Source organism: Talpa occidentalis, unplaced genomic scaffold, assembly GCF_014898055.3.
Source record: "Talpa occidentalis isolate TD23 unplaced genomic scaffold, MPIMG_talOcc4v2.1 talOcc4.6, whole genome shotgun sequence".
Taxonomy (NCBI): domain Eukaryota; kingdom Metazoa; phylum Chordata; class Mammalia; order Eulipotyphla; family Talpidae; genus Talpa; species Talpa occidentalis.
In genome coordinates, this window is record NW_023604972.1 from 67,082,182 (window position 1) to 67,107,187 (window position 25,006).

Sequence of the window (25,006 nt, forward strand, 5' to 3'; positions counted from 1 at the left end):
CCCAGCGCTCAACCGCTGCGCCACCGGGGAGGCCCGAGAGAGGTTACTTTTGAAGGAAACAAGAGAGCTGACTTTTCTTTGGATTTGAACCATGCATGTACCTTTCATTACATGTTTGTATCTCTCACCTAAGCTATAAGATTCAAGCTGGTTTTGACTGGTTATGTTGTTTGACCTTTAAACAACAGAAATCCCTGCAAAAATTTCCACCTAGAAAAGAAAAGTAACTGTAAGAAGATGCATCCAGTGAAATGAAATGTTAAGTGTTTCAGTTTTGCACTGGATAACAACTTTATCGCATGAAATTCAATTATTAACATATGTGGAGAGCTGTGAGGAATGGAAGATCAGGTGGCTACAGAAAGAAACAGATGGGGGGAAACAAAAGGAGACAACTGCCAGAACATTCTTCCTGTAGTAGAAGGGATTCTTTCAGAAGGTAACGCCAGGTAAGTAAAACTGAACACTTGAGAACATCTGAGAAATCGTTTGCTTTCAGGGGGTTACCTGGAACTCACGTTTGGTACATAAGCATGAGAAAAGACAGTGTGCAAATGATTCAGATGAAACAGGGGGGAGTGAAGGAGGACAAGCAAGAAGACAACTATGGATTGGTAAGGAAACCAGATGTTTTTAAAGCTGGTTACTGGCGGAAAAGGTGATATATATATATATGTGATTGAAGGATTGTGCAGTCATGTTAGGAAGCACACAAAATCTTGGATTTGGAAAATCAATTTTCCCTGTTTTTATTACACAAATAATATATGTTTTTAAAATTTATCTATTTATATCTATTTTACATCATTGTTCATTTTTGTACAATGTTTGCTTTCCCTCAGATGTAGTCCCTGTAAAATCCCAACCACCAATGTACCCACAAACCATTACCACAGTTTCTTGTGCTCTTCCCTTCCCTGTTTTAATGCCTCTCCCTCCTCCTCCCCTGATTTATAGTTGCCTGTTCATTTTCTTTTATTTATTATTATATATTTTTTTCCTGATCCAAGCAGGCACTAATGTTTTTTGATTTGTGAATTCAGTCCATTAAAACTTAGGGTGATTATGATAAATGAAGATTTTTCACTAATATTTTGTCTTTAGCTTTCCAGTACTATTTCCTTGTTCAGTGTGTGTGTCTTCTTGCATTTTATTTAGAGATGAGAACACCTTTCAACATTTCTTGTAGGGTAGGTATAGAATTTGCAAACTCACTCATTTTCTTTTTTAAAAGTTTTTTCCTTTTAGATTTATTTATTTATTTATTTATTTATTTATGCATACAAGAACTTGGGTACAGGCCAGAGGTGTTGGGGGGGTGAGAGGATTCACCAGAGACAGAGTGGGGAACAGAGCAGGCAGAATGACCAAAGTACACTGCTGAAGGGAGCAGTGGGTGAGTCAGGAGAGGTCTGCGGCCATGTGTGTTGCTCCCTGGCCGGAGATTGAACTTAAGCTGCAGTGGCTGCAGATAGCCTCACACGTTGTGTCTTAACCCCTTGCACAACCAAGGAGGCCCTCAGTCATTTTCTTGGTAAGCCTTTATTTTTAACTTATACTTGAAGGACAGTCTTACAGGATGTAACATTTTCTTGGCTGTTAATTTTTATCTTTCAGTATTTTGAATATTTCATTCCATTCTCTCCTTGCCTTTTGGGGTTTCCTCAGAGAAGTGTAATGCAAGGCTAATGAGAGTATCTTTATTGGCTATATGCTTTTTCCCTGTAGCCACCTTCAATATTGTTTCGTTTTCTTGGATTTTCTTCAGTTTCACAACTGTGTCTTGATGTAAGTTTAATTACATTTAAATAAACAGGCATTCTTTTGGCTTCATGGCCTTGCATATTTAGTTCTTTCCTCATGTTAGTGGAGTTTTTCCTCTATTATTTCTCTGAATAAGTTTTCTGTCCACCCCTAATCCCCACCTTCTGGAATACACATTTTCTTAGCTTGACTGTCTTAATGGAATTGGGTAGTTTCCAAAGTTCTTCTTCAATTTTTTTTCCCTTCTTATTTTTATCTCTTCTACCTGGGTCTTTTGTGAATTGTTAGTCTTTGAGATGATTGATAATAGGCTTCCAGAACTTTCTCTAGTCATTTTTATCTCTTCTATTGATCTCTTTATATTATGTAACTGTTATTTTCTTATTTAAAACTTCAGTTTCTCTGGTCATTATTTTTCTGAGTTCTGTTTCATCTCTTTGATTAGCGTTTCAGATTTCTTATATATCACTTTGACTTCCTTTTCTGTGTTTTCTTCCATTTCTTTGAATTGCTTTACATAGGCCATTTTAAACTCTATCTGATAGGTAGTAAAATTTATGTCTTTGTGTTTGGACTCCATACCATTATTTTATACTTGTGATTTCAAATTCCATGCATAGCAATTTTTTGTCTGTCCATTTTGCTGCTTTAGACTTCTCTATTTTTTTTTAAGTTTCTGTATCAATAACTTATAGATTTGTTTGATTGGTACTTTTTCAAACAGGTGATGCTTAGGTTTTATTTGATTAGATTCATAGAGCTTACCTTGTAGCTCCTGAGTCATCAGGTGGGGAGAGGTCTGAACATGTACAGTCAATGGTTGAAATGTGGTGGTGGGTGTAGAGGCAGGAAGGCACGGAGCAGGTTTCTATGATTGCCACAGATGGGGTAAAGAAGGAGTCCTGGAGCCCTCAGTGGCTTTCATAGGCTTTTATTGAGCTTTACATGTATTGCAGCAACCAGGTACATGGCAGGTAGCGGTGCCGGGGGGACCAGGAGGTCAGCAGGCTTCCTAGCTCCTGGCAAGTCTTCACTCTGTGCTTCTCTGGCCTCTTTCTCTCCTTTTCTCTCCTGATTCTGCTTCTCTCAGTGACTATCCCAATACTCCTCCCATGACCCACAGAAGTAAACAAGACAGCTTACAACAATGTAACAACTGCAGGTGCCCCATCAGGCAGGGCAATCCCCATGGTGGGAGGACAGAAAAGCCTGAAAATCATTTACCCTACAGTGGGCTTTGGCTCATGTTTGTGGTACTGCCAAACTGGATCTCTCTAGGGTTTCAGATCCAAATCTTGGTTGGCTATGTGCTGTTAGTGAACTTCATGAGGTCAGTACCAGTACCGAGAGATGGGGGAGGGGGAACATCACAGCCCACTGTCCCTGCTCTTTTCACTGCTGACCTGGCCCCTGGGACTACCCTAAATCCTCTGCAGGGATTTCCTGTCAGTCATGTGTAGGAGCAGGGTGGGCACTGAGCAGATTTCCTAATCCAGCAGACAGGTAAAGGAGAGTCCTAGAGCCCTTGGTGGGTTTCTCAGGCTTTTATTGAGCTTTACATGTAATGTGGCAAACAGGTACACGGCAGGCAGGGGTGTCAGGGGGCCAGGAGGCCTGCAGGCCTCCAGGCCCCCAGCAAGTCTTCACTCTGGACTTCTCAAGCTTCTCTCTCTCCTTCTGGCTTTCTTTCTCCCCTTCTCTCTCCTGCCTTTCTCCTGCTTCTGCTTCTGCTTCTCTGGGTGACTATCTCTCAATAATCCTCCCATGGCCCACAGAAGTAAATAAGACTGCTTGCAACAATGTAACAACTTCAGGTGCCCCCATCAGGCAGGGCAATCCTAATGGTGGGAGGACAGAAAAACCTGAAACCATTTACCAAACCATTTAGCCTAGCATGTCTGAATCCACACTCAGGGCTCACCCATCCTCAGGGCTATAGGTTGGTGAAGCAGCAGTGCTGCAATTCATAGTTTAGCCCCTCTGTTCCAAAGAATAGGCTCCCAGAGTTTCTCTCTACACATTTCTTGCTAAATGACACATAAATCTCATCTGTGTCACTTCTGGTATAATTGATATTGATCCCCAATGTCCAAGATGTGCTTTAGTTTTTTCCCCAAGTCACAAGATGCTCTGGGTGCAGCACCAGCACTGTGGACTCCCCTACACTTATCCAACAACCATATGTAGACTGTTTACAATTGACCAGTCACTGTACCCATGGCCACCTTGATATGGCAGTTTGTTCCCCTGTTTTAAAAGCGTCTGTTATCTTTATTCCTTCCCCATTATTGACTTGAGAATGGGCCTGAGGAGAGCACCAAACAAGAATTTGCAAAACTTAATTTTTGTTCCAATTCTGCCAGTAATTGACTTATATCCTTGAACAAATAAAAACCAGTAGCAGGGCCTCCCCGGTGGCGCAGTGGTTGAGCGCTGGGTTGTGAAGCTGCCCGCGCCCTCTGTGGCGCTGGTTCGATCCCTGGCTGCTCCCTGGCCACCGGAGGAGGGTCCCGCATGGCATGCAGACCTCTCCTGCCGCCCACTGCTCCCCTCAGCAGTGTACTTGGGTCCTTCTGCCTGCTCTGCTCTCCCCTCTGGCTCTGGTGAATTCTCTCACCCTCCCGCGCTTCTGACTGTATCTAGTGCTTGTATAAATAATAAATAAATAAATCTTTAAAAAAAAATAATGAAGTGTTAAAAAAAAACAACAATAGCAACCCTATATTGAATACCCACTACACTCTAACCATGGCTTAAATTCCTTCACTTACACCTTCGTCTTTATCGTAATACATCTATGTGGGAGATACCCTTATGACTATACTAATATGGAGAGGGAAAAATTGAGGTCAGAGAAATTAGGGAAATTTCTCAAGGCACGTACTTGAAGTAAGAGAGAAGATTTAACTCTGGTATCTGATTTCAGAACATAATATCGTCTTAATCATTACTGAATAATTCTTAAGAGACTCGGAGCACTTCAGTTCTCTAGGCCTTAGTTTTTTCACTGAAAAAATGTAGAAGTTTACTTAAAAGACATTATCTCCAATGTCTATTACATATAGGCAAGTACAATAGGATTTTATCATTTATCTAATTAAGTTACACAACTTCAAAATTTCCCTATATGAAAAGTGGAAACAAGAGAGAAAGATTTATGTAGGCTGGTCAAAACTTATGGAAATAATGTATGAGTGATTTTATTTCAAATTCATTTATCATTAACAACAGAGAGAAACATATTTTTCAGGTGGACCAGATACATTAGTGGTGATAGAGTTATCTACATTCTTACAGAAGAAATTGAATAATTCACTGACTTCAGGTGAGAAATTTACAAGTGATAAATTAGGAAAATTTATAAAATCATCTTGCAGAGCTGTAAAAGAATGTATGTACACACTGTTTATAGTAATTTTTCATTTTTTAAAAATTGTGGTAACATTGGTATGTAACACTGTATATGATTCAGGGGTATAAAATTACACCTTTTTAGATATATGTTACCAAACCACATCTGCCACCAAGATGTTTTAAGGGTAGTTTTTTTTTTTCATTTACTGACTTAAAATCAAATTATCAATTAAGAGGTGATTCAATTTAATATATATCCACGCAAGTGAAAATTAATTAAATTAAAATTTTAACTGATCCCAAGAGAAGATTAATTGCATTAGAATACAAGATAGAAATTTTAAACTGTTTTTCTTTACTTTTCTGCTTCTATTGGGACTGGCTTTTTATTTGTTCTCTTTTCACACTAGCTTTTTTTGCTATGTCAGGAACATTGCTGCCTGACATAATCTTTCAGATCAAGCTCCTAATAGACAATGATCAGTGTTTCAGAGGCTTAATTCCAAATATTCAGGAGGCTATTCAGTCTCATATAGGTTTGCAGGACCCAGGAGGGACTAATGCCTGGCTTTTCAGAAGAAACCAGGGAGGTAGATTATGATCCAGATGGGAATGAATGCATGGAATGTTTCATTAGATCAGCCATGAAAGACTTTAGAGAGGGATCACTCAAAAAGGATTCAGAAGCAGTGGATAAAATCATTGAATTCTCCAGCAGGGAAGTGAGGGAGATCTTAATAGTGATGTTAAAGGCTCAGAAAGCAAACAGAATGCCTTGGTAGCTGACTAATAGCAGGGCACTGTGGAATCTCTGTGGGCTTGTATGCAACCGAGAAAGGGAGAGTGTGAAAGAAAATGCCAAACCAACAGATTAAATTTTGCCACTTTAGTGAAATCCTATTTAAAATAAAAGCTAGGCTGAATTATAGAAAACTAATATGTAGCAGGTGTGCTATATTTTGAGGCCTGAGGTTTGCATTTGGTACACAGAGAGGCCTGTCAGCAATTCCTCATGCAGCATGTTTCTGAACTAAGACTCCTGACATATAATAAATCTAGGGCCAAGCCATTTTTTAATTTTCATCCTGTGGAGAGATGACATAGATGATCAAAAGATAGCAGTGATTTCAGGAAATGCAGTGGTTGGCAGTTAAGGTTAAATTGGAAAACGTTCTGCAAAAATGCTTTAAAGTTTTTGGACAGCCCTGGGGTTATGGGAGAAAGGAAGAGAGGGCAAACACATTCTTAACACAGTCTGTATATGGATTTGAGTTCTATGAACCAGGAAGGTGGTTAAAGTGATTGGCATTTGGAATATTCTTCCCCAGGCATCTTTTTCAGACTGAATTTAGAGAGTAATTCTGGAGAGTAAGGAGTGATTTTTTTTTTAAAAGATTATTTATTTATGCATACAAGAACTGGGGTATGGGCCAGAGGTGTAGGGGGTGAGATGATTCACCAGAGACAGAATGGGAAACAGAACAGGCAGATCAACCGAAGTACACTGCTGAGGGGAGCAGCGGGCGAGTCAGGAGAGATCTGCTGTGCCATGTGGGTTGCTCCCTGGCCGGGGATCCAACTCGTGGGGCAGTGGCTTTGGACAGCTTCAAGGTTGTGTCCTAACCCCTTGTGCCAGCAGGGAGGCCCAATTTGGACCCTGCTGTCACATTTATCAGCAGCCCTCTTGGGATGCCCTGATCTAGGCAGTTTGTAAGGTGGTTCCCAAGTCAGAAAGATGCTGGTGTGCTGCCACCTTATGGGTGTCCCTTGACAGCTATAGAACAATGCATTGGCCAGAGTCACAGACAAGTAGTTTCCTGGGTAAGAAGACAGGGCTTTTTAGCAAACCCCAAGAAGTCTCTGCTTTGTATCAGAAGGCAGATGTTTTGAAGGTTATGGCGAGGCACAAGCATGCCCCTATTTTATTTTGATTTTAGGTTAAAAAAAAAGAGAAAACTAAACAAAAATAATCAGACAACTATAAATCAGAGACATAAAACGAGGGTGGGAGGAGTACAAGGGACTAAGGTGCACAGGTAAATTGGTGATGGAAATTTTGTGGGGACTACACCTGAGGTAAAATATATACAAACAGGGCCTCCCCGATGGTGCAGCGGTTGAGCGCTGGGTTGCAAAGCTGCCCGCAGCCACTGCAGCACCGGTTCGGTCCCCGGCTGCTCCCCGGCCACCGGAGGAGGGTCCCGCATGGCATGCAGACCTCCCCTGCCGCCCGCTGCTCCTCTCAGCAGTGTGCTTTGGTCCTTCTGCCTGCTCTGTTCCCCGCTCTGGGTCTGGTGAATTCTCTCACCCTCCTGCGCTTCTGACTGTACCCAGTGCTTGTATAAATAAAAATAAATAAATCTTAAAATATATATATATATATATATATATACAAATAAAGAAATTAATCATTAAGCAAAAGGAACGTTTTAATGGCAACTTCGTCTTAAAAGAACCTGCCACTAACATTACAACAAAGGCCCACTTGGTCCACATAGAAGGAAAGTAAAATCTCAGAAAACTGAGAAAAACAGAGAATGGAGACACTTTGTGCCTTCAAGAGTCTGGATTCAGTAAACCTCTTATTTCTTCAGACCTCTAAGGCCTAGAGATTTTGGGAATTAAGAAGCTACAATGGTTCTTGTTGTGGAGTCTGCTCAGATACCTGTTAACTTATTTTGGTCAAAAATAGTTTTTCACCTTTGAGGTAAAGGTGTTCCCTCAAGGGTTCTTCTCAGTTTAGTGAAAGTGATATATGAGTTTGGGGGCAGGAGGTAAATGGATTATTGGTGGGAGATGGGAGAATTTTGTGGGTGATCTCACATAAGGAGCATTATAAGGGGAAAGAACTCACCCAGGGTCTAGTATTATATTTTTCACCTTTGGGAACCTGGAGAAATTATCATTCCTGCAGTCAGGGGCTGCTTTGTGCACAGAAATTCCCATCCTTATGCCATTTGGAAGGTCTGAGCTTGTAGTGTGTGTATATCTGGAAGGAAATACTGGGTGAGGGTAAAGAGTTTTGTGTGTGAAATACTTTTCATTGCAGAGATGTAAATATCTAATTCAGAAGGAGAATATGGTGGGATAACATCATTGGGATTTATTATTTTATTTCTTTTGGCACTTCTTTCCTCTCTCCACTGGAACAGATGGCCGTCTCTGAGCTCATCACCTTGGGGAAGGGAAGTGACAGAGTAGACAGAGTTTTCCAGAGTTGTGTTCCAAAACCTTAATTCCTGAGGGAGCTAAGACTATTTTGCGAGTGAAAAAAAAAATTTAGAACTAGCAGGAAGAGAATATGACATCCTCAAGATAAGAGAACGATCCCTGAGTTAAAGAATAAACAGGGGAACCAGCTAAATCACTTTTAGGTCTCAGAGAGGGCTTATAAGCCTCAGTGCCTGAAGCAATCCTAGAGGAATGGCTGTATGAAATATCTGGCAATTGGAACCGATGCAACCTCTAAGATATTCCTTGAAGCAACAGTCTCCCACATTTAGATCTCCAGGCAGTATCTTTACCAACATGTCCTATCATCATCAGTCCATTTGCATCTCCACTTTTTCCTCCATTCTTTAAATTGATCAGTTTCCATGGCCCCTTTTGGTCAGGTAGCTCTCTCTGATTCCACTATTTCAGGTTAGAGGTAGGAGAGTTTACACTTAAACTTATATGTGTGTACCATGCTAGCACACAGATGTATGTGTGAGACTCTCAAGATCAACCTTTGTCTGAAGTCCTGATGTTTATCTGAAGCCAGAATTTGGACCTTAAGTTCTTGTGCTCTGACCATGAATTCTCCTCATAGGCTCAGAGAATCATAAGGGTTTGCTTAAAAAGAAGGAAAAAATTATAAGGACACAAAAGTTTCCCATTATCTTAATTATTCTGGGAATTTTCTGTGGGTTGGCCACTCCCCAGCCCATGGACTCACAATTATCAAAAATAATCAGAGTCCCTCAGGTCACTCTTGCTGAGGTAAACTTGAACTGTTTTCATAATAACAGCACTTTTGGCATGTCAACTGAGTTTCTGGAGACAGGGAATTCAGGCTTGGAGAAGTAAGCACATTTCTCTATAATATGAGATCAAGAAATATTTATCACATTCCTCAGGGTTTATCAGACCCTCAAATAACATCAATCTCTCCTTCTTCTGAACTTATGATCATGGTCTACCACCTGACACAGGAAAGTAATGGATTATTCTCTGGTTTAGTCATGATACCAAAATAACAGTGTATCACAAAATAACAGTGAAAGTTGCCCTGAAAGTTTCTTAAATTTTCAAATGTGCTCCTTAAAAAGTAGGTACATTGTGTGTTTTTAAAATGTTTATATAAATTTTTAAATACTCATAATATGAGAGATGCACTATGAGAGGTATTTTGAGGAAAGAGCACTTTATATCTCTCCCATTAGTCTAAATTTGGAGTTTAAATGAAATGTGGGTAATGATGTACATATTATTTGCTACATTTATTATAATTGTCTTTATTTTTGTTGATACTGTTGAAGGTATCAAGAAACATCTAGGAGCTTGATCTTAAGGGGTATGTTATCCTACTCCTAATTAAGTAGTAATAAAAGAAGTAAATGACAGTATAGAGGTCTTGCAATGGTGAGACTGTCTTACTTTTGGCCCTGTGACTTCATTCTTAGGTTTCACATATATTAGAATGATATCTATTGAAATCAATGTCTATACCAACCCAATGCAACAGAGTTTGTCTTTATCAAAAATATTTAGAACATCTCCTTACATTTGTTTTATCTGGTTGTCTCACTTTCCTATGCTAAACTCATCATCAGCACAAAGAGGGGTGAGTGGTAAGGTGGGGAAGAATCAGTTAATCTTATTTGTTATGCTAATTCTTGTATACCCCATGGAAAAGGGGTAGAGTTAACTCTCCTGTAAGCATTTGGACAGAATGAGTGAGAAGTTGATTTTCCATAGAAAAAGTATAATCTTGAAAAGATTATTGGTAGAAAAATAACATTCTCATGAAAGTTTAAAAAGTTGGAAATATCTGGGAATGAGAATGATAGCCTTTAGAAAACTAGTAAAAAGAAAGTGGAATGTGGGGGGCAAAGGATTAAATTGGATGCTTTTAAAATAAAGGGTTTCACCTGGGAATGACATAGATAAAACATAGAACTTAGAAGTAGGCAAATATATACTAAAGATAGTAGATTAATCAAATTTTAGTACAAAAAAGTAGTAAAAATGTTAAAATAATTAGTTAAGCTATACACAAGATAAAAAGCTAAAATGTGGCATCAAAATAAATGTTGGGGGTGGGCCTCCCTGGTGGCTCAAGGAGTTAAGATGCAACCTATGAATCTATGAACAGCCACTGCAGCATGAGTTCAATCTCCCGCCAGAGAGATGCAACCCACATGTTGCAGCAGACCTCTACTGTCTTGCCCCAGTGCTCCCCTCAGCAGCATATTTCAGTCAATGTGCCTGTTCTTTTCCTTACTCTGTCTCTGGTGAATCCTCTCCCCCCCCCCACACACACCTCTGGCCTGCACCCCAGTTCTTGTATGCATAAATAAATCTTTAAAAAATAAATGTGGGGGTAGAGTAAGTATTTTGATTTTTTAAAAATAAAATTACTGAGATAACATTGATTTACAATATTGCATATGTTTTAAGGTTATAGGTTCACAGATCTGCAATGTATGTTATCAAATGAAGTTTGCTATTAAAGCAAAATAATCTTCCATCTGAGTACATTTAGTCCCTTAACCATTATTCACTACACCATCCCCCTTTTGTGTTTTTCTGATCTTTTGTTTTGTGTCTCTGCATTCCACGTATGAGTGAAACTATTTGGTATTTGCTTTTTTCCTTCTCATTTATTTTGCTTAGCATTATACCCTCCAGTACTATTGTGCATACATACCACCACATCTTCTTAATCTATTCTTCTGGCATTGGCCACTTAGATTGTCTCAATTAACATGGCTACTTTTAATATTTTGAGAAACCTACATAATGTTTTCCATAGGGGCTTAACCAGTCTACATTCCTACTGACAGTATATGAGAATTCTTTTGTCTTGAATTCTTAGAAGATTCACTAATATATGTCTTGGTGTAGTTCTTATTTTTTAAGCACCCCAAGTACTTTTAACTTCCTGGATTTGTATACTTAGTCACTTCTCCATGTTTGGGAAGTTTCCCTCTATTAATTATTTATATAAATTTTTGGTTCCTTTATGTCTCTATTCCCTCTCTAATATGTTCATTAATTTTATATTTCCTATCCTCAGAGTCAGATAATTATTGTTCGGTTTCTTCATTTTAAGAAACTTTCCTTATTTCCTTTTCTACCCAGATTCTCCATTTATTCACATTTTCAAGTACACAGATTATCTTCCATTTTTTCTATTCTACTTTTATAAGTTTCAACTGAATTCTTCAACTTCTCCACTGCTTTTTTATGTCCTGAAATCTCCATTGTTTTCTTATTTAAAGCTTCAGTTTTTGCCTTCTTATCAATGATTTTATTTCTGAGTACATTCATTTGTTTTTCTGAATTTTCTTCCATTTCTCTGAATTTCTTATTACAGAAATTTTGAATTCTGTTTCAGATAGAAATAACAGATATTCCATGTTATTGTGATTGTGTTCTGGAGATTTGTTCTTTCTGTGGTGTGGTTTTCTTCTGAGGATTCATTTGCCACTTGTGTGTTTTTCCTTCTCCCCATTTCTTTGCATTGGGACTACAGTGCTCTTTGGGGGGCACTTCTGGGCTGGGCCTGGCTCTGCTGTTGCCTTATGGCATCCAGTTTTCTGGGCCAGGTGAGTTTTTACTCCCCAGGCAGGACTAGGGTTCATGACCTTACCACATGCTACTGCCACTGCCTTGTGTCATGATCATATGAATTTTATCTTTCTTTTTGTTGGTGACTTCTATTGCATTGATCAATTTGCATATGTTGAACCATCCTTCCATCCTGTAATAAACCTGACTTTGTCATGATGTATGATCCTTTTAATTTATTGTTAAATTCATTTTGCTAAGATTTTGTCAATGATTTAAACAACCATGTTCATCAGGGGTATTTGGTCTATAGTTTCCTTTTCTTTTTTCTTTTTTACCTTTTTGTGATGTCCCTGTCTGCTTTTGGTAGCAAATTCTAACCTCATAAAATATGTTTAGAAGCATTCTCTCCTACTCATTATTTAAAGTGTAAGAATAGGTATCAGTTCCTCTTTGAAGATTTGCTAGAACTCCCTAATGAAACCATCTGGCTCTGGGAAATTTATGATTACTGATTAAATTTCTTTGCTTGTAATTAATCTGTTCAGGTTTTCTATTTCATCTTGATTCAATCTCAGAAGGTTGTATTCCTCTAAGAATTTGTTCATTATTTCTAGGCTATATCCATTTTGTGGGTGTGTAGCTATCCATAGCATTTTTTATGATGCTTTTTATTTTTGAAATGTCAGTGGTCCATTGTAATATTTCTTTTATTTCTGATTCTTTTTATTTGAATTTTCTCATTTAATTTCCTTGTTAGCCTTGCTTAAGTTTTCTTATTTCTTCAAAGAACTAGATTTTGATTTCGTTGATCTTTTGGACATTTATATTTCTTTCATTTATTTCTGCTCTAATGTTATTATTTCCTTCACTATAGTGGTTTTGTTTTGCTTCCTCTTCTTTTTCTCATTGCTTAATATACAAGGTTAGATATTTTATTTGCATTATTTCTGGCTTCTTATTGTGGAATTGTATAGTTAAATACTGCCCATTTAATAGGGATTTTGTTGCATCCCAGAGGTTCTTAAAGTTTGTACCTTAATTTTTATGTGATTACACATATTTTTTGATTTCTGCTTTGATGTCCTCATTAATCCATTATACAGAGTAGTGTATTGTTAATTCTTCACCTGTTAGATTGCTTTCTTATCTTTTCTTTGTGGTTGATTTCAGTTCATTACTAATGTGATCACAGAATATAGATTCAATCACCACATATTTATGGTCATTTGTTTTGTTTACCAAAATGTAGCTAATCCTTGAGAATGTTCTATGTGCACTTGAGAAGAATGTATACTTGACTTTTTTGGGTTTTATTGCCTAGAAATTTTGGTAAGCCCAGATAGCCTAATTCCATTTTAAAGTAACTGTTTCCTTGTTGATTTTCTCTCTATTTGATCTTTGCATTGATGAAAGTGGGGTGTTGAAATGCCCTTTTACAACAAATTGCTACCAATATCTATTTTTATACTTGTTAATAATTAATAGTTGCCTTACATATTTTGATGCACCCTCTGCTGGTACACTTTTATTAATGTGTTTTATGTCTTCCTGATAGTCACTGTATAAAAATACATCCCTGCCTCTCCTTTATTTGGAAGTCTATTTTTATCTGATATCATTGTGGCTATCTGTGCCATTTTGGAGAACAGATCAAATGGAGGATTGTATCAGTGATTTCAAAGATAGTAATGCACTAAGAACCCAGGTGGAAGAGGAGAGAGAAGGTTAAAAAAAGTGAACAATTTTCCAAGGGATTAAAGGGAATAATAAAGGAAAATATTCCACAGTGGAGGATGGATTTAATTACATAATTCTGAGAGGAAAAGTACATTTAGTTTTCTTAATGTGATGAGACTGAAGTCAAGAACCATATTATTGTAGTACAACTTGTGAGAATTTGAGACAAAGAAATAACAACGAAGGTGGCAAGGGAAGAAAAAGCAGGTAACTTAAAAAGGTATTCCCATTAGGTTTATGTCAGACTTTTCAGCAAAAATTCTACAGACAAGAAAAGAATGTAATGGTGTAATCAAAATACACAAAGATTATAACTACCACCAAGAATACCTGCAAGAGATTTGGAGATGAGAAAGAAATAAAGTCCTTTATAGACAAACAAAGCTGATGGACTTTTCAAACACCAGGGAAATGTTAAAGGATACTCCTTTGTAAATCAAAGTGAAAAAAATTAACTAGGACAATAAATAGGTAGAGCAAGAAAATTACAGGCAAATTGGGAGCAACAAATATTAATTAGCAACAATACCTTTAAATGTAAGTAGAATGTATGCATCAGTAAAGTGATACAGAGTTGCTGGTTAGTTCATAAAATAAAACCTGTCTTTCTCATATCTCCAGGAGACCCATTCTGAGCTCCAAAGATAGGTTCAAAATAATGGTTGGAATTCTTCAAGCAAATGACTCTCAAGAAAAATGCAGAGAAGGTCATAGCTAAATCAGCAACTTCCAGCGAACTTTTCCAAGCAAAAGGGACCAAGAAAATTTCAGATAGCCATACTTATTAATAACAGCTTCCACCAGACTTCCAGCAAAAAAATCAACTATAACAGGAATGGCCATTATATAATGTTTAAGAGACTAATACATCAAGAAAACAAATATTTATTGATAATATTAAAGACTTGATAGTATAGAAAAATCCAATTTATAACTAATCAGAAGAGCTGAACAGGTATTTTCCCAAAGATGACATCAGATAGCAAAAAGATACATGAAAAGCTGCTTATCATCAATGATCATCTGGGAAAATGCAAATAAATGTCACAATGAGACATCACCTAATACCTGTTATCAAAAATACAAGAAATAATGAGTATTGGTGAGGATGTGGAGAAAAGGGAACACTTATATCCCCTTGATGAGAATGTAAATTGGTAGTCACTCAGGAAAATATTATGGAGGTTCCTTTAAAAATGATAACTAGCATATAATTCAGCAATTCCACTTCATCTGAAGGAAACAAAACCACTGACTTAGAAACATTTATGTACATCTATGTTTATTGCAGAATTATTTGTAATAGTAAAGATATGATAACAACCCAAATGTTTATTAATGGATGGATGTATAAAGAAATTATGGTATATACTTGACACAACATATTATTTCATAAAAAGGCATCAGTCTCATCATTTTCAAAAACATAGATGGACTTTAACGGTATTATGCCTGGTTAAATAACTCAAAAAGAGAAAGACAGGGCCTCCCCTGGTGGCACAGTGGTTGAGCCCTGGGTTGTGAAGCTGTCTGCAGCCTCTGCAGCACCGGATTGATCCCAGCAGGTCGGGGAGTGTCCCACATGGTGCAACAGACCTCTCCTGTCACGCCCGCTACTCCCCTCAGCAGTGTATTTCATCAGTCTGCCTGTTCTGTTCCCCGCTCTGTCTCTGGTGAATCCTCTCACCCTCCCACACATCTGGACTGTACCCCGGTTCTTGTATAAATAAATCAATCTTTTTTTTTAAAAAAAGAGAAAGACAAATGCCATGTGATCTCTCTTACCTAAAAAGCAAACAAACAACAAACAAGGTCATAGATAGAGAGAAAAGCAGATGGGAAAAAATAGATAAAAGGGGTCAAGATGAATTTTAGAAATAGTAAAGGAATTCAGAGGGAGGCACTGAAGAATGACATAACTTCTGCATTCCTGTTTGAATTTTGATACAGAGATGCTTTGTATTCATCTGTCACAATTAGGGTTGAAATGCACACAGAGTGCCTGAGATGTTAAGAATAGTTCACCAGAATTGCTGGCATGTAGATGATGGGTTTTACTGAAATATAAGAAAATTTTCAAATGATTATTAATATAGTGGTAGTAGTTGTACTTTGCTTTTTTACCCTTTCTCTCTCTTTTTTTTTCTGATTGGGATAGCTATTTAAAAACCATGCAGAATAAGGGAAGATTAGGTCCTCAAAATGTCACTGGAGATTTCTGTTATGGTTTTTGCAACACAAAAATTAGATAAATTGGAAAATGATAAAATTAAACAAGTGTTTTACTTGCTTTTAATCAAAAGTCAGCTTTAATACAGAAGATTTGTATTCTTCATTCTAAAAATAGTTATGAGATGATTTATATATTACAGAATTCAATTGTTTCTTAAAATCATAAGTTACACAATTGATTTCCTACTGAGCTCCTTTAAATTTTTGTAAAAGAAAAACAAGGATATTTAGTATTTTATCAGGTGAAACTTAATTTCTTGAGAAAGTCTATATTATTGTTGAATTTAGAAATATTATTATTATTATCATTGTGATGTTGGTTTTGGCAGCAAGTTTTATAAAAATGATTAGATATGGAAACTCTTTTCTATGAGTGTAAGTTAGCCTTGCATTTATTTTGGAGATTTAATAGTTGCCATATGTTAAATCAGTTAAATGAATGATGTAATTTAGGCTGCCTGTTGTCTTGCCAAATGCTCCATGCTGCCTCCTAACTTTCAGCATATTACTTCTGTATGCCCATATATCACACAACAGTAGCTTCTTATACAATTGTGAGTCCTTGGGTCCTTAACCCCATCCATCAACTTATAGGCTCTATATCCTTCATTCCAGAACTGAAAATAATGAAAAATAATGATAAATTTTGGCGAAGAGTATGCTTATAAAAGAATTATCAGCCCCATATTCTTTCTCAAGTATAGAAAGTCAAGGGATGAAACTTAAGGCAAAAATCACAACAAATTCAACCTCTGCAATGTGAAAGACACAAAAATGCCTTGTCTTTTGTGAAACATTAGATGGTACATTTTTGAACCCTGGTGACAAGGATGATACAATGAAAATGATCAGAGCAAAATTAAAACTCACATGTTACATGACTTTTGCCAGTGTTATCTCTGATGGTACATATTCAGGAAGACAAAAATATCTAGACATCTCAGATATTTATGTACTTATCTAATTATTTTCCATTTTATAAATGGAGAAACAGAGGGGCCAACATTAATGACTATTTCAAGTTGCCATTTATGGACTAGTGTTTATTAGAAGAAAATTTGTAGATATTTATACTGGGCAACATTCATTATCACTGATTCAATAAACTAAATTAAAATTTATTTCCCACCAGTCTAGGTTGCTCTGTGTGACATTTTTATTAGGATTTTTTCCCTACAGTTTTCTGGTAATTTAAGAGACTTTTTCAATCATTTAAAGGAAACCTAATATTTGCACTGTGAACCTTCAAAGGCTATTTTATGTCCTATGTATTCAAATGTTAGGACTACTTATTTTAATTCAATACCCTAACATATTTTATATCTTTATATATGCCAATATTTTTTCATATTTTATTTTTTCAAACATAGGTTTTTAGAGATAATTTTCTTTAATTTACACCTTTGGCATAGTCCCACAGCACCTAAAATTAATCCTTTCCTTTTTTGGGGAGTGCATAACAGTTGCACCCTTATGTAACCTGTTGGCTCCCACTTGTCATCTTAATGAACTTCCCCATTTCCTACTGTTTTACAATCTGTCTTTTTTGGTATCTTAAAACTTTCTGCACTTTTTCCTTTGGTAAATGTATTAGTTTGCTAGGGCTGCTATAATAAAGTACCACAGACATAATGGCTTAGGGAACATAAATTTGTTTTTGAAAAATTGTGAACATTGGAAATCTGAGTTCAGGTGTCAGCAGAATTCGTGCCTTCTGAGGGTCATGAGGAAAGGATCTGTTTGAGGTTTCTCTCCTAGGCTCACGAGTTATCTTTTCACTCCACGTCTGCACACTGTTTTCCTGTATGTGTCAAGTGTCTAAGTTTCCTGTTCTAATGACACAGTCATATTGGATTAGGGCACACACTAATGCCCTCATTTTAACTTAATTACCTCTGTAAAAATCTTATCTCCAAATTTGGTCACAATTTGGGGCCAGTGAGGTTTGGACTTCAACGTATGAATTTGGGTGGGGAGGGATGCAATTCAGCCCATGACAGTGGGAAAGAAGAGCATAGAAATATTTAACCATATGTCATTATGTGGTATATCTGGGCTATTGAGATTCCATGGATCTAAAAAATATTGAACTTGGTTAACAGTGAAGAAACATGTGGATTGTATAGTGATCTTGGTTTTCTAACATTTAAGATGCTAATCTGCTAAGAATTATCCTCCCAGAAATGTCAAGAAAACAAAGCAAGCTGAATTAGTAAGTGTGCAGAGAATAGAGATCCTGAAAGAAAATTAGGGAAAACCTCCAGCCCTTGTATAGAGAATGGTAACAGAAGTTGTATATTCTTCTTAATAATGAGGGGTACTTTCTTTCAGGTTATAACACATAGATGTAAATCAATACTCACTTAGAGGATTTCAGCAGGGTGTTTAATTGAATACATGTTTCTTTGTGAGAATCCACACTGTAATTTCTCTATTGTGTTCAAGGATATAAATATAAGAAGAGGTCCCTATGTAATTACAAGAGTTTGTATCATAACTTCAAAATGGTCAAACAGATTGGAACCTATTTCATTGGAGTTATTTAAGAACTATGTAAAGAATTACATATTCCTATGGCAAATAAGAACAGAAACTGTAAATAACTACAGATTTCTACTGGCTTTATTTCCTCCTCTGAATCAGAAGTTGTGATTGTATTAGAGATCTGAATTCTTTTTTCATCATGACCTAGTAAAAATGACTTAGGTTAAATTCTAGAGATGGAAGTTACCCTTGGAATCAATCCAAGGTTTTTTTTTTTTTTAATGGGTTAAATTTATGTTTATTTGCTCTAATCACTGGGATTCTAAGTTAATTCTGGGAATAGCCCAGAGAGTGTGGCCCTGTATGACTGGAGAAGAGGGTGGAGAGCCTTTTCTTCCATGAAATTTACCTGACTCTGCCTTTCTGGATTAAGGATGCCAGATCATGCTCTGTTATAAATTAGACCAACTTCTCCCAAAGTACTCACATTTAGAGGAGGATAGAAGGAGAGAAATGGGTACACCAAATAGCTCTGTTCAGCTGCTTACTTTACTGCATGCTGCCTGTTTTGCTTCAATAAACTCTGAATTAGGGTTACATTACACTGGAGTATTTTTAGCAGGGTCTTAGAATTCCCTGTGTAGAATCTTCTTGCTGTTCTTTAGAAGTCATATTTTTGGAATTATAATGTGAGTTTAGAGTTACAAAAGTGTATTCATTTTAGAAACAATGGGGATTGCTGTCAAGTGTTTTCTTCCTAACCAGAAATTTCTTGGGTTATTATAAAGGACAGTGCTCACTAATATGCTTAAGTCTGGAAATTGCTGTTTCACTAATGGGTAAAAACTGGAAAGCTTATCCTTTTTCTCAGAAAGTATTAGTAATTTCCTTTGGGAAGGAAAGAAGGAGAAGAAAACCCTTCCCACACTCTTCCTCAGTTTCCTAAGCTATTTTCTGTGGCCTAAAAGGAGATGCACCATGTTCTACTTTCCCAATTTATCACTTCCTCTCTTGCATTCAATCCTCACATACCCACAGAGACCAATTCTCACTTCTACTGTTTTTGTGGTACATGTCATTTATTTCTATAATCTTTCTAAATGATTCAAAGAAGTGAATGTATATATATTCTTAGAGGTGTCATCTCACTTGTTTTTAAATTATAACACCAAATGGAATTTTAATCAAACTTCTTATGTCAGTTCAATAATAAGTTCAGGTGTAAACCAAAAGTTATATGAGTTTATATATTGAGTTTTAAATAATGGAGGAATATTATTCTTTAAATTATAATTCTTCATCTTGGGAGTAAGGAGCAAAACAATCTAAAAGTTCTTTCCCAAAAGAGTTATCCAGGATAAATGACAGAGCAATTTAACATCTTGGCTCAAGGGAGGGACTTGGCTCAAGAGAGGGCCTGGGCTCACTGTGAGTGTATGCTCTTGGTCCTTGGTAAAGTGGTGGGTATTCGAGGCTCTTGTGTTGATATTTTAGGGTCTTTTTTCCTCCTTTTTAATTTTTAAAACAAGTTAGGCATGTGATAGAGACAGTGGCTTCTGTTAAGCCAGTTCTACAGTTTGAAAAGAGAATTGATAGACTTTGGAAAGGACTTTTTATGAAAGCATTAGGGGAAGTATTTGTTTGTTTGTTTTTAATTTGGACCAGAGACTAAATGAATTAGCCAGAAAGTGTTTGGAAATGGCATTATTTTCTCTGGGTGCTGATTTGGGGGACAGAGGACAAGAAGAAAAATATTAATAGGCATGTTGATTGATCTGGGAACCCATTGGAGAACATTGCTAAAGATAGACTGTTTTGAGAAATGGTAGCATCCTCAAGATAAAAGTATGAGAAAGACAGGAGATCATACATTTTTCCATTTTATAAGACCAGTCAGTATTGCTCTATATTTCCACCAATTAAGGCATTCAAAGAGAGGATTCCAAAGAGATATGTAAATGCATTTTCAAAAAGAGGCAGCCAGTTTAAAAGAAAAAAAAAAAAAAACTTTTATTTCCTTCCTGCTCAGGATGTCAAGGATATGTCTTAACACAACTAAATTATAAGTAAGTGTTTCTAGCTGTGTAAAATGGCTTAACTTAATAAAGAACCACTTCCCAGAGAGATAAGGAAAAGGGTATAACTAATGACTCAGAGATGTTTTTGAAAAGTAGGTGAAACTGGTGTTAACATTCAGAAGTGTATTAATATCTGAAGAAAATTCAATTAATTTTCTTCAAATGAGCGTCTCTTCAAAAGACTCACAACATCGCTTGGATTGTGAGGAGAATATATTGGAAGTCTAACAGGTCAAAATAATGTCAGCATTCAAATAGAAAGATGTTTTATAAAAATTTAAAGTGCAGAGAAAAATGGGGAGAGCACTGAATCACGCAGTCAGATCTGTGGGACTACCAGGGGGAGCAAAGGAATGGAGGAGCAGAGAAGAAATTTCCCCATTGGCTTCTTAGCTGGTCCAGCAATCAAATTAGAATCAGATAATTTAGTAGGAGAAAAGGACAAATTTAATTGCAAATTTGTGTGGAGAATCTACATGGATATAGATTCTAAAGCCACTAGGACAATATGAAGACATTATACCCTAAGCTAAGAAATGGGATGGGGACCTGGGAAGGAAGAGAAGAAGAGGGGGCACTCAAGATGAAAAGCAGGTGATTCATATGGTAAAGACTAAAATCTACTTTGTAGTTAGATATTTGCCCTGGCATACAGACAGGTTTCTCTAACAGAAGAGTTATTTCTATAAAAATCCTAATTCTGAGTAGTAGCCCCAATTTTCATTCTTTTGGATACTCAACTGACCTCAGTTAGAAATAATCCACGAACAAAAGTGACAAATCTTGGGAAGGCCTGTTCTAGGTATCTTGGAGAGTAGGTGAAGGATAGTACAGGCAATATGAGAACAAAGGTGGGAGATTCGGAGTCAAATGGGAGATGCAGTTCCTCACTCAAGGGCCTAGGAAAGGGATTAAGTCCCAGATTTGGAACAATAAATCTCTAAATATTATACAAGGTGAGATTGATGATGATGGACTGAAACATGGGCAATTTAAATATTTAAAGACTAGATGTACAGATTAAGAACAAACTGCAGAAAAACTACATTAATTTTTTGGCCAAAAAAAGGGTGATCCTGTGGTCAATACCTGATGAAGCTGACCCATCATATATAATAGCCACACAAATCTCTATGTGTGACCAACAGGATTGTGAATTAGGAGATAGGTCTCCCCATCACCTGGATGCAGCCCTATCCCGTGCCTCGGATGAGAAAACTGTAGCCCTCATGCCTTTTCATGTTTCCTTAGAATATGGGGTTTGGCTAATTTATCATTAGCAATCTTTCTCATTGCAATTTTGTCAGGATTATATATGTTAAGAATGGTTGATTTTTACCTGTAATGAAAAATTGTTGGAAAGATGAAAATATCATTTCCTTATTTCAGAGAAGTGAGGTTGGAAAGGGTCTGTGTTGCACATTTTTCTAAGGCACACACAGATCATTCTCCAGGATCAATCACATACTGGGATACAAGGCAAACATCAGCAGATACACCAAGATTGAAATCATACCAACCGTCTTCACTGACCATGAATGCATAAAATTAGAAATAAACCATAAAAAGAAGGCATGGAACTCTCCTACCTCGTGGAGATTGAAACCCACACTACTGGATGACCACTGGACTAATGAGGAGATCAAAGAAGAAATTAAAAAATACTTTGAGTTGAATGACAAGGAGGACACCAACTTCCTAAATGTATGGGATGCAGCAAAAAAGTAGTAAGAGGAAAATATATAGCAATAAAGGCTCACATCAAGAAACAAGAAAGAACTCAAAGAACTCACAGAAACAACCTAATCTTAAAGAACTAGAAAACAAACAAACAAACAAACAAAAAAACCCAAAACCAGCAGAAGAAAAGAATTAATAAAAATCAAAGCAGAAATAAATGAAATTGAAACTAAAAAAACAATCCAAAAGATCAATGAAACCAAAAGCTGGTTCTTCAAAAAATATATATAAAATAGACAAACCCCAAGCCAGGCTCACAAAGGAAAAATGGGAGAAATCACAAATAAATAGGATCACAAACAAAAGAGGAGAAATCACAATGGACACAGCAGAAAACAAAAGAATAATCAGAAACTACTATGAACAGTTATATGCAAACAAGTTCAACAATCTAGAAGAGATGGACAAATTCCTACAACTCTACAATCACCCAAAGCTAGATAAAGAAGAAATAGAACACCTAAACAGATCAATTACAAGCAGTGAAATTGAAATGGTAATCAAAAACCTCCAATAGAACCGAGTAGAAAATCCAGAAATAAACCCACAGATTAATGGTCAACTAGTCTTTGACAAAGGAGCAAAGAATATGCACTGGAGCAAAGAAAGTTTGTTCAATGAACGGTGCTGGGAAAACTGGGTTGCTACATGCAAAAGAATGAAGCTTGACTACTACCTCACACCATGTACAAAAACCAACTCAAAATGGATTAAAGAACTAGACATAAGACCTGAAACCATAAAACCATAAAATATATTGGCGGAAATATAGGTGAAACACTACATGACATGCACCTCAAAGACATCTTTACAGACACATCACCCAAAGCAGTGATAGTGAAGGCAAAAATCAACAGCTGGGACTACATCAAATTAAAGAGCTTCTGCACAGCAAAAGAGACAATAACCAAAACAAAGAGAAACCCCACCGGCTGGGAGAAAATTTTTGCACCCAACACTAATGATAAAGGACTGATCACAAAAATCTACAAAGAGCTGATGAGACTCAACAAAAACAAAGATAATAACCCAGTCAAAAAATGGGCAGAAGAGCTAAAAAGAAACTTCTCTGAAGAGGAAATGCAGATGGCCAACAGGCATATGAATAAAATGTTCAACATCACTTGTAATCAGGAAATGCAAATCAAAACTACCATGAGATACCGTCTTACACCAGTGAGAATGGCACATATTAAAAAAACTAGCAACAACAAATGTTGGCAACGATGTGGAGAAAAAGGAACTCTCCTGAACTGTTGGTGGGAGTGCAAACTGGTCCAACCACTATGGAGAGCTGTGTGGAGATTTCTGGACCTACTAAACATAGAGCTTCCATATGATCCATCAATTCCACTCCTAGGTATTTACACAAAGGACACAGAAACATCCATTCCAAAGGGCCCCTGCATGCCTATGTTTATAGCAGCACTATTTACAATAGCTAAGCTATGGAAACAACCCAATTGCCCAAAAATAGATGACTGGATCAAGAAGATGTGGTACATATACACCATGGAATATTACTCAGCAATCAAAAAAGATAAATACATGCAGTTTGCAGCAACATGGATGGAGCTGGAAGGGATCATGCTCAGCGAAATAAGTCAGAAGGAAAAAGAAAAATACCGGATGGTCTCACTCATGGCAGGAATTTGAAAACCTAAATAAGAGACCAGGAAAAAGACTAATCAATATAAAGTGAAAATCAAAATCAACAAGCAACTATAAACCAGAGACACACTAGGGCGGGGCGTGGAGAGGTGGGGAAAGGAAGGACTAGAGTCAAAATAAGTGGGGGGTGCAATTGTATGGGGAATATAACCATAATGAAAATGCATACATTGTGCAAAGATGAAAAATGATGTAAGAATTATATAAAATAAAATATTAAAAAATTTAAAAAAATAAAAGAGAAGTCATTTTTAAATATTAAAAAACTTAAAAGACGAAATGCATTGCTGAGGGGAGCAGCAGGCACTGCAGGAGAGGTCTGCGTGCCATGTGGACCCTCGCAGGCAGCTGGGGATCGAAGTGGCACTGCAGTGGCTGCGGGCAGCTTCGCAGCCCAGCGCTCAACCGCTGCGCCACCAGGGGAGCCCCTAATTTCATTCTTTTATCAGAAGTTTTTATTTCCTCTTTTGACCTTTTAACTTCCTCCAGTTCCTTTACTTACTTATTTAAAGATTCATCTCATTCTTCTGTTCATTGATTGTATTTCTCATAGCATTCTGTTCGTTCCTTTTCTGCTTCTATGAGTTTCTAATTAAGATGATTCTGAAATCTTTTCCTGTCAGGTTGAGAAATTCTTCCATGTCAATGTTGTTGGGTTCTGGAGGCTGATTTTCTTTCTGTGGTCTATTGTTCCCAGGAGGGCTTGCATGACCACTTGTATATTTCTTTTTCCCCATTATTTGCTTTCATCTTTGTTCTTGGTGTAGGGTTATCTAGCCACTGGTGCCCATGGGCATGACTTCTGTGTGCTTTTACCAAGGCATGTATGGATTTTCCTGGAGCTCGGATTTCTATGGGTGGTGGGTATAGGCAGGAGCAAGTGCTCTTATTTTCCTCTTCTCAGCTCCCACCTAGCAGACCTCTTCTGATGGCCAGAGAATGGATCTGCATGCTGCCTGGGCCACTGTTGCAGCTGGATGGGTTTTCCAGGACACTCATCAACCCCACCATTGCTGCTGGCAGGCAGGAGGTCCTAACACTCTTACATTAGCATGGATAGAACCACACGCTGCCTGGCTGCTTTTCCAACTGGGAGGGTTTCCCATGCACGCATCGACCTAACCACTGCTGCTAACAGTCAGCATGTCCTAACACTCTTACCTTGATGT

General features: G+C 37.2%; 1 pseudogene; it reads left to right on the forward strand.

Annotated features, from left to right (window-relative positions):
* The first annotated feature begins 339 nt into the window (after positions 1-339).
* The window catches only part of LOC119260375 (voltage-dependent anion-selective channel protein 3-like), a 46,424-nt pseudogene continuing 21,757 nt past the window's right edge, over positions 340-25,006 (forward strand).